General features: G+C 45.9%; 1 long non-coding RNA gene across 1 annotated transcript in view; it reads right to left on the reverse strand.

The window, feature by feature from the left end:
• The window catches only part of LOC144822555 (uncharacterized), a 198453-nt gene extending 192458 nt beyond the window's left edge, over window positions 1-5995 (reverse strand). Inside the window, exon 1 of the long non-coding RNA XR_013608640.1 lies at window positions 5685-5995. This is a non-coding gene — a long non-coding RNA (uncharacterized LOC144822555). The remainder of the gene's footprint in view (window positions 1-5684) is intronic.
• Between the last annotated feature and the right edge of the window lie 4875 nt (window positions 5996-10870).

Consider the following 10870-nt stretch of genomic DNA (forward strand, 5'->3'; position numbering starts at 1 on the left):
ATAGCAGCTTGGGAAAACTCTGTGTTGCAGCAGTAAAAGGAAGAGTCAGAGCTCCGCGCTCAGGACAAACTCTAGAACGTTATGGATAAAATTGATAGAGTGGACTTTTGTGGATGTGTATTCCGAATTTGTAGAAAGAATCAAAGCTGACATGTCCTCAAGCATCGCAGTACTATTTCTCATTACTATGTAATTTTCTCAAGCCTGGGACACAATAGCAAATAACACACCAATGTTTAGCCAATTTGTTAATTTAAAAAGAAAGTACATTAATCTACATACCCAGCTAAAGACTAGACATAAACAATGCAAAGGTATAGAAGGAAACACTGTATTGCAGGATATTCTCAGTGCAGTGATTCCTACCTATGATGTTTAACAGATAGTGGTTGCAATGCCCAAATCTCCAGTTATTGGATTTGGCTCAGGGTACTTCAGGATGTGCCCGCCATTGACTACTGGGGTTAAAATGGGGCATCACAACCGTAACCTCTGCCTACAGTGTTTAACATAGGCTTCTACCACAGAGGGAAAACTAGAGCCCTCATTTAAAGCTTGGCAAACAGGATACTTCATGTTTTCTTCGGCAGTGCCACTGTTGGCTCTGCCGGCGGAAACTTGTTTAGAGTGGACAGAAAATAAGACAAGAATTGGCAAAGCCAACAGGTTTTGCCTATGCAAGATCTATTGGTTTTCACAATGTTTTTTAGACATGCTGCACAGCAATTCGGGCTGCTGTTCAACATGGCTTAAAGGAAAAGAAAAAAGCACTATGACTTGGCCAGCATTTACCACATCATTCTACTTCTTTTTTCTTTACTTTCAGTCATACTGCACAGTAGCCCACGCTGCTGTTTAAAATGTCTAAAAATATAGCTCTTGTGTATGCGAGTGCTATTTGTCTTTGTTAATGTTTTTATGGTAGATAGGAGGGTTTAAGGGGGTGCGGGGAACCATGCTGGGGGAGGGCAGCAACATGACAGACAGCAGGAGGAGGGCGGAGTCAAGCAAAACAAAGGAGGTGCGTGAGAGGTGGTAGTGAGTGCCAACACAATGGACAGCGAGAGAAGGGCAAGGTGGAAGCAACATGACAGAGGGGTGAGATAGGAGAAAGGAAGCAGCAACACAACAAACAGTGGGAGGAGAACCAATCAACACGAGAGAGGTGCAAGGGAGGAGGTAGGGAGAAGCAACACAACATACAGCGGGAAGAGAGCAGGGGCAAGCAACACGAGGGAGGTTGCAGCCAGAACAAGGATGATCGAGGGAAAGAGACAAGAGGGTACAAGCAAATTGATGGCCTGCAGGGGGAAGGGGTCAGGTTGCAAATACATGCTCTTTTATGGTGTGCATGAAAAAAGTTTTTTTTAACGTTACCCGCAGGAACAGGCAGCCCGGGGAGAGCCACTGGCCACAGACCGGAAGCTGCACTTAATCAATGTTCAACAGCTGGGACAAACACTCAAATCCTCCAGAGGAAGCTGGAGTCAAGCAGAAGATGCTGGCCAGTAAGAAGCAAGGAAATGAGAGTGACATTGAAGCCAACCAATGGTAAAAATGGAAAGTAGTGGGTGGCTCTAAGGCGGTTTTAAGCTTTTTTTGCAATTGGTTTTATGAAATTGAATTGAAAGATGACTGCAGTTTGTGCGCAAGCACATGTATTATTAGATCTATTGGAATGTTTTTTTCTCACAAACCACAAAAGAAAAGATTCAAAGATGTCTGTCCATGAGCACACATTCGTGTGGATGCACATGTGGCCATCTGGGAATTGTTTTTGGTATACTCTATTGTTAGTTTATGGTTTCAAGATGGATGACTGCCGTTTTTGAACTGTAAATGTGTGAGATGCTGCAAACATCAATACATACGAATGGCCAGGTAGCAGTGTGCAGCTGTTGGGGCCTCACAAAAAACGCTGAGAAAGTATAGAAGCAGCAAGAGGGTGAGAAGATGAGGCACACGAGAACATAGTGGGAGCATGCTACTGTCATTTTTGCATCCATTATTAGTGCAATCTTGAAGTGGCAACATGGATCCACTTCGTAGAATGACCCTCTTACCCAACACTGTCTGCCTATGCTTTCAAATTTAGCAAAATGACGGGTGTAAACAAACTAGCAGGGGAAGAGGAATTGGTAGAGAGAAAAACTCTTGGCACACTGGGGTCTTCTCTGGTACAAGTAACACGTAATAGTTGTTTAATTGTTTGTCTAGATAGTCCCATTCCTGAAATACAGTATTTTGATTTTTAATCTGTACTCTGGTTTTATACATGGGACTGCTAGGCCTGGCACAGCGAAAAATAGTTTGGGTGCTAGTCTCTGTATGGACATGTTAATAATTACATTTCTACATGTCCTACTTTTAAATACCATGCACCGTGCCTTTTGGGTGAAAAGGCTTAGTCAGGGGTGACTTATTAGTATTTAAAAGGGAGGTTTTGACCTGTAAAAAGGGTTTATTTTGACATGTAAAATTGCAGTTTTTGCAATGCTAGTCAGGCTACACTGGTAGGCCTGAAGCCTTGCTTCCATTACCACTGTAGTAAATGGCATAATACGTGCTGCGGTCCACTAGTACCATTTAATTTACAGGCCCTAACTACATTTTGTACCCTATACTAGGGTCTTATAGGTAAGTTAAATATAGCAATTAGGAATATGCTAATTCAACCTTGTGTAAATGGGAGGCACATACAATGTACTACTGGTTAGCAGATGTAAAGTGCACTGAGTTATAAAACCAGTGAAAATATAGGGTCCAGCAAAGTAAAAAAATCTAGGATGGCCACACAGAAAAGACAGGTTTTCTACACTTGTGACATTTATAATATGCAAGTTCTTAGACACATACTACTTAGAAAAATTCTCCTAATGTCTTTTATAAACCTGAAATGTCCATGGACACCTAGCTTTCTATCAACAGCAACTTCACAGGAACACCTTCACAGGGCCTCCTTTGGAGGTCTAGCTGATGAATCTCTAGATTGTCAGATGAAGCTGCTGCAGGGCTGCTTCCAACAAATTCGAAAGAAGGAGATCTTTATCAACACTTTTAGAAGGAGAGGAAACAGGGGAATAGCTTAAAGTAGACCTAAAGGCCAATGGAATGACGTAGCATCCGCTCCTAGAATAGTCACTTGATTGAGCTGAACAAAAGATTGCAAAGAGGGCGTTCTGCCTGCTAGCATACAGATCTATTGTTTTCAATACCCCATTGCAATTCGATCTGTTGAAAATGTCTTCACAAAGATGAAAACTCACTAATGATGGAAACAAAAATTGGTTGAATCTGTCGGCAAGAGAAGCTGCTCACACAGCCTTCAGATGCATGTACCACCTTGCACCCCCCACACACACATAAACTCAATTCCCAGGCTATGGATACCCAAACTAATTGTTCATACTCTCCTGTTGTTGGGGGCAAAGAGTTCATCAGATTATTTAACAGTGTTCCTGGATGCACCCGAGCCCAGGCCATCTCAGCAGTTGTGGCTGCGACATGACCCTGAAAAGTCAACCACTGCCAACAAGACACTCGTGAGGAGTTCCAACCAGTGCTTAATTTGAGCCAATGGTTTCCGTTGCTCAGTACCGGCACTTAATCATCGACACCGGTGCTTGAGCACCAGGTAGGGACATATACATTTTTGGTAGACATAGGGAGATTAAGTGATTCGCCCAGAATCACAGGATGTTGAGCCGACTCCGAGGCCCGCAACTGGTTCCGCAGCTCTGAAGTCAGCCGCTCTGGGCATTATGCCACATCTTCTCCCCACTTGTAGGGTTTCACGCTCAGTTGTTGGTTCTGTTTTAGGCGCCACTAACAGGAGAAATGAGCTGCCTCCTGACAAGAACCCTGGCACTTTTTTGTTTTGACAAAATAACCACAGGTTCAAACTCTGATAGAAGTTTCTGTAATGGAAGTGCTCTGTCCGTTGGTAGAAAGACAGGCCCCAGGTCTGTTCTAAAATGGGCTTCCATGAACTGAAGATTTTGCACTGGAGACAGGGATGATGACCTGGTTCAACAGAAACCCATGCTGCGCCAACTTTGCGTTAACCAGCTTTATATGCACTTCCTCCTTAGAAAGAGAAATAGATATCAACCAGCCATCTAAATACAGAAAATCTGTAACATTTAGATTATGCAGACTATTATTCAACTAATCACACCAGTACCTTTGTAAAAACTCTTGGCACTGAGGCGAGGCCAAAAGAGAGTATCACAGATTCGTAGTGGGAGTCTTGTGCTTCAAATCTTAAGAATGATCTGCCTTATTTAGACAGGAATGACACAGGAAGTGCGAAGGGTGATTGGAGTTATCAGATGTGCAGAAATAAATAGACTATCTGCGATGAATCCTGAAGATTGTTTTGAAAAAACGCATGGGCAGCTGTGAATGCTGATAGCAGCATGGGTTTACCGCCCCAGCCCTACGGGCCTATTCCAAAGTCTCCACATTTACCGCAAGCACGCATGCCACTTTTGCGAAAAAATACACGTCTCATGAACTGTAGGCAGCTGTCAATCATCCGAGCCGCGTGACAGCAGGTCGGTGTGGAAACGGAATGGAAGTCTGCGTGCCATTCTCAGCCGTGGGGGGCACGGACCCCTGCAGGGCTCAGCACCAGGGCCCAGCTGCTCGGGAGCTGGCACTGCCTGGCGTCCGACGCGATAACATCTGTCACAGTGTCGGTATCTACGCCTCGTGCAGCACGACTTCTAATTAGCGCCTGCGTGAGAACACATTCTGGTGCACGTCCTACCCCCACCTCCCCCGCCCCCTACCCCCCGAGTGCGGTCTACGGATATTATATTATACCTGGCATCGTGCCCATAGTTGGATCTGCTGCCCCATTTGGTGTGTGTTTGTCCTGTCTGTCCTTTAACTCCACGACCTTCTTTGTGAAAAACCTTTCCTCTCCACATTTTATCCTATCTCGCGCACTGCCTGTCTTTATTACTCTCTGTATGTCTCCTCCCCCATAAACCCTTTTCTCCGTTACTCTGTCTGGGCTACCTCTCTTCTTCCTGCCCCATTCAATTCACATGCCCATACCTTTCAAGGTGCAGCAGGTGCATCGGCACCGAGGCCCTGATCATTGATGGGCCCTCTGGACCCGATTATTTTGCGTTTACCACCAAACTGAGCTGGCTTATTTTCTCCCTAGCATGACGGCCCATGGCCTCCCCACCCCGTCTCTGTCTGTCTCTAGTGCTCCTTCTCTGCGCTAACCTGCCTGCTTGTCGACAAGAAGTCTCATTACATTGCGCGTTCTCCATTGGTATTTGCTGTAACACGCTAGTCAGGGTGTTGAATCCATATTAGGACATACCAGACTCCCGTCCATCCCGCGCCTCCAATTTGGCATACGGTTGGTTATTTACACGTTTGCTGTCCAGCGCTTAGAGGCAGCAAATAGCGCTATTTTAACTGTTCTTCCCCTAGGACACGTGCTTCCCTCCCCCACCCACCCGTTACGGACTACTTGAAGCACCACCCTTTACCAGTCACTTCTCCCGCCCATGGCACCGTCTGCTGCCCCTCTGCCAACGCCGTACCTGTGCTCATGCCCTTGCACCAGTCCCCGTGTCTTCTGACTGCTCCATTACTATTTGGGGAAACATCATTTACCACGAAGGCATTACCACTACTAACATTTACCACGTGACACTTACCACGCAGGGTGCCTTCCACGCAGGGTGCCTTCCACGACGTCTTTACCACGGGCTGGGGGGGAGATGTGGTATTCCTTCGAGTCGTTCTGCGTGGGCTTGGGGGGCAGAGGGGGGCTGGGGGGGGTCTCCCCCCCCAAAAATAACAGGCGGGGGCAGAGGGGGGCTGGGGGGGGTCTCCCCCCCAAAAAATAACAAGCAGTTTACTTAAAAAAAAAAAACGAACATAATTTTAAAAGAAAAAGGAAAGAGCCTCCCCCAAAGACGTGCCGTGTACGTCAAAAAAACAGTCCTTTTTTTATTTTGGTATACGTGTTTTGACGCTTGTTTCAATGGAGGATGGAAGTAAGGGCTCGTAGAGAAAGACGTGCAGGTAAGACGTTTCTAGGCGTAGTAAAATCCTACGTTGTAAATACCAGCGTGGTAAAGCCACTTGCGATGTAAAATTCGCGTGGTAAAGCCATGCGTGGTAATTGAAATCGTGGTATAATCATATATTCTACTATTTGTATCATCCACTGTCCTTCCTCTTCTCTTGCCTCCTGCCCCAGTACCCATATTACAGTGCTTGGTTTCTTTTCTTTATCTCATGTCCCTCCTCCACTCATCTCCCATGTCTCTTGCCCCAGTACCCTGGTACCCTGGTGCGTCGGTTTTACCCACTTCTGCCGCCTCTTCCAGTTCGTCCCTCGGGTCGCTGGTGCTGTTCCCCTGGCACTGCCTGTTATACTGATCTCCTGCCCCCACCCAGACAGTTCTTGTCTCCGTGCCAGTTATTGTCTCTGTGCCCCTGGCACGGTCTGTTTTTAGTGCCCCTGTCTCCTCCAGTCAGCACCCACATCTTTTGCCCCAGTTTCCCCAGCCCTGTGTTATTTATTGCCCATCCGCTTCTCTTGTCTACTGCCCCTGTGCCCTTTGTACTATTTATTTTAACTGTTTCCCGTCCCGGCCTTCGTTGAATTTCTGTGTCTTCTGCCCCGGTCTCCCTTAATCTGCCTGTCCGTGTCTCTCTGTGTCCCGGAACTCTCGGTTTGTGTTACCTGCCTCCCCCGCCCCTCTTGCAGTCAGTGCCGCATCTCCTGCTGCCTTGCACCCCGGCCTGAGGCTCCGCTCTGTGTGTATTGCACACTCCTGTCACCCCTCGGCCACTCAGTTCCCAAGACTCATGCACCTAACCCCCCCTCCCCCCACCCCTCCACACACACACTCCCCCGAGAATCTGTGATAAGGTCACACTATTTAGGTGATCTCGTCACTTCGCCTCACGCCAGTGCTGGGTGCCAGGCACGGCTCCTCCCCGCGAGCCGTCGCCACCGCTGGCAGGCAGAGTAATCAGAAAAGGGAGAAGGGGCGCCGAGAGAAACCCATGGCATCACAACGGTCACGTGACCAGGTACCATATTCGGAAGGCAATCGGAGACAGCGTCGCCTAACAGAACATTGTAGCATTTATTAATAGGCCATAGGCTCTTGAGGAGAGATCGGAGGTGGTGTACAATCTGCGGCATTACCTAGAGGCCTGTCTATGGGTAGGGACGTGTCCAGGTCGTGGGCCCTTGGCCCATATGGCAAGGTAAGAATAACACTGACACGTAGATATGGATATTACAACTGTCCCAGGGCACATGCGCCCGGCCCCTTTTATTAGCAGATGTCACATCTCTCGTGACGCCTGTGCTGGATGGGTGTGGAGTGGGCGTAAGACCAGCCCTCAGGGAACGGCTAAAACAGTTATGTGTCCAGCAGTACACTAAATCCCTCACGAAATCCAACTGAAGGGACTAACAAGTCCAACCTGTGTGAATAAACATAACAAACCAGACACCGCTGGGTCTCACAGTCTATACATGCAAAAAAGAGGGTCAAGAGCAGCACAATCCTAAGAATAAGTAGAAACAAGTGACTTATTAATCACAACAGTTTGTGTAGCAAATGGTAACATAAGCCCAGTTCCAAGTATCGTGGAGTCTTCATTCCTGGACAGGATAACAAAACAAAAAGTTCATATATGATTGTAATTCCATTTGTTCAAAAAACGTCATGAAAATAGTTAGAGCATCAAACAGAAACAGCCAACACGTGTTTCGTCGGTACAACCAATCAGTACCACGACTTTCTCAAGGCTAAACAGATGATTGTGACCGTAATGGATCGAGGCCTTCTATGTAGAATAAGATTTGGTCTCTGGTATCATAAACCAAAGTTGTATATAGTGAAGATGAGTACCGGAACACTGTCTCCTAAAAGGTAGTCAGAACTCGGACACAGTTGTCTTGAAAAAAGACAGTCCCACCACGTCTGGTATAACCGACTAAATTGTCAATGTGGACTGGTCATAATCCACAAAATAATACGTAATTGAAGTTGCAAAAACGAAGTGTGGTATTATGAAACCAGAGAAGTAATAAAACATGAGCCCCGACGAGGAATAGAAAGGACACCAACCACGGATAGAGAGCTGGTGTCAGTCTAAGTAAGTATTGTGAAAAAAAAACAAGCCGCAGAGTATCTAAGGGCTGGAGAGGAGCAGAAAGGTCCGCATGATAACGGACCACTTTTTCGGTCGCGTTATCATGCGGACCTTTGTGCTCGTCTCCAGCCCTTAGATACTCTGCGGCTTGTTTTTTTTTCACAGTACTTACTTGGGGAGAGGCGCTGCAAGCGATTGGTGCTTGTGTTGATTTGATTCATAAGGAATTACCCGGCCCGCTGAGGAAACACGGTAACGGTGTGACTGCTGAACGAGATAAGGTCAGACGGGTATTCTACAACCCTACTTTGTTCCTTTTTCGGATGCAATTACGGTACTGTTGACAGCAAACAACCCGCTGTATTGAATCCTTAGCTGACAGCTAACACACTTTGACCCTGGATTATGGGAGAGCGTGTGGAGACATAGCAAGCAATCCGAACAGTCCGAGTGGTATAAAATATCCAAGGGCCAGAGTCAATACATCAGAATTCCCCCAGGAAAGTTCCAAGGCCAATTGGGTGTCATCTGAATTCAGACTGCACTGTAAATGGCGTCGGCAAGAAATGAAAAACGCTCAGAGGCTGCAATAAAGCTTTTTGATGGATGTCAAACTGATGACAGACATGTGAACGCTAACGGGGAAACAAGCAATACGACAATCCCCAACAATAAAAGAACAGTTCTCGACAAACTATGGAAGGCTATGAAAAAAGAACTAAACAAATGGTGGGAAGCCACCACTTTAGAAAAATATATCGAGGTTGGAAGAGTGCCAAAGAGCCTTCGGATATTCATAACCCCTACATTTGAGGATCCAGATCCTGCATTAGTGGAAGAATGGATTGACAACAATCATCAGTGTTCTACCAACATGGTAAAAATGCTAGTCAAATATGCAAGAAAGGACTGCGAAAAATTGAGTGACACTATTGATGAATTAACCGCTGAATTAAAACCATTATGTAGCGAGGAAGAGTTTCAGAATGAGGTGGCAAAAATGGATAAAAGTTTGGATAAAATTGAAAGAGATATCAAAGTAAAAAAACAACGGAAATTCCAACGCAACTTAGTCGATTATCAAAAAGGACAAATCCTTAAATTTTCCAAGAAATATGACCACCTCAGAAGAACTGCAGCATCCACAACCAAATAACCTGTTGTGTCTAGTATTTATTTATTTATTTATTTGCGAGTTTGTATAGCGCTGGAATCGACTCCATCTGGAGTATCTCTGCGCTTTTGGCCGGTTTACAGACACAGGGGAGTAAGTAGAGCTGGAGTTAATATGAACATAGATGAGCAACTTGATGTAAACCACACAGGCGAAAGCAGTGCCAGTATCACGAGCGGCAGTGACTTCTCAAGCATACACGAATACACTGGGGTAAAAACCAGCATTTTAGCAGAATTCGACCTGGTTGCCAAGGGACGACAGTCAAGCAACAAACGGGAAGGATTTCCAAAACGAGGAAGAGGAAACAGAAGAAAAAGAGGCACCAATACACCATTAGGAACCCTAGGAAGCCCCGTGGGAAGTCGAACAAGGGGCCAGATCAAGACGAAATAATGGATGAGAAAACGTTGATCAACTTATCGAACAAGATATTGAGTAAGACAGAGGTAGAACTATTGTCTATGGGCCTCTCTTTTTGCCCCACTAATGATTTTAATTATACACAGAGTCGCATCGATCTATTCTTTTTCACTCGTAAATTGCGTTTGAAGAAATGGCATGCTACTAAAGTTGATACTCATACTAATACACCATTAAATGTATTAAGTGATATGCGAATAGCTGATGTTGAAGTATTACATACTATGAATGTGTTAGCAGAAGTAAACCCTAGCAACTCCGACCCAACTACTTGTCTTGCACATGAGAATATCCCTTTTGACCTTAGTGCTAAGTGTGATTTTCGACTAAAATCCATTTTTTTTGCCTCAAATAAAAAACGAAGCAATTGAGGTGTTTGAGAAAGGTGTGAGTGAAGAACTGTGGAAAATTGCAAAACGTAAGACTTGGAATAAAGGTAGCAATGTAAATTATGCACAAAGGATAGCTCTAGGGAATCTCAGGAAGGATAGTTCTATTGTAATAAAGAAGTCTGACAAAGGCGGCAACGTTGTCGTCATGTAAAAAGAAAATTACATCAAAGAGGGCCTTAGACAATTAGCAGAGATCGTTTTAATTTGTGTAGCGCGCCTAATATTCACCCTGTGTATTAGCGAGCTCTCTGACAGTGGTAGCGCTAATTTTAAACGCGCTTTTTATTTGCGCTCGTTTTTTTATTAAACTGCTCTAAATTATTTTAATTGATTCTTTACTGTTGTAGGACCATTGCCCACATACCAGCACTATAATTGTGCCCTCACTGCTCTTTTAGCGGACTAAGTAGGCTGGAATAATTTGTTTAGCCGCCATATTGGGAGGAGCTGGGGAAGTCTGCCTGTGCATTCGTGCTGAGCGCTTCAGTGCTCCGACGCCCAGGTCAGGTGAGCCCTACTAAAACCTACCATGCTCACGCGCAGCGGTGACGCGCAGCGAACGCGCCTGATTCGCGCCGGAGTCGAGCCAGAGTCCAGCCCGTCTGCGCCCGTCTGCGCCCGTCTGCGCCCGTCTGCGCCCGTCTGCGCCCGTCTGCGCCCGTCCGCGCTAAGGCGGTGCTGGAGGCAGAGGACATCTTGCCACACCTGGTTCCTGGTAAAGCTTCAACAG

Source organism: Lissotriton helveticus, chromosome 3_1, assembly GCF_964261635.1.
Source record: "Lissotriton helveticus chromosome 3_1, aLisHel1.1, whole genome shotgun sequence".
NCBI classification, from domain to species: domain Eukaryota; kingdom Metazoa; phylum Chordata; class Amphibia; order Caudata; family Salamandridae; genus Lissotriton; species Lissotriton helveticus.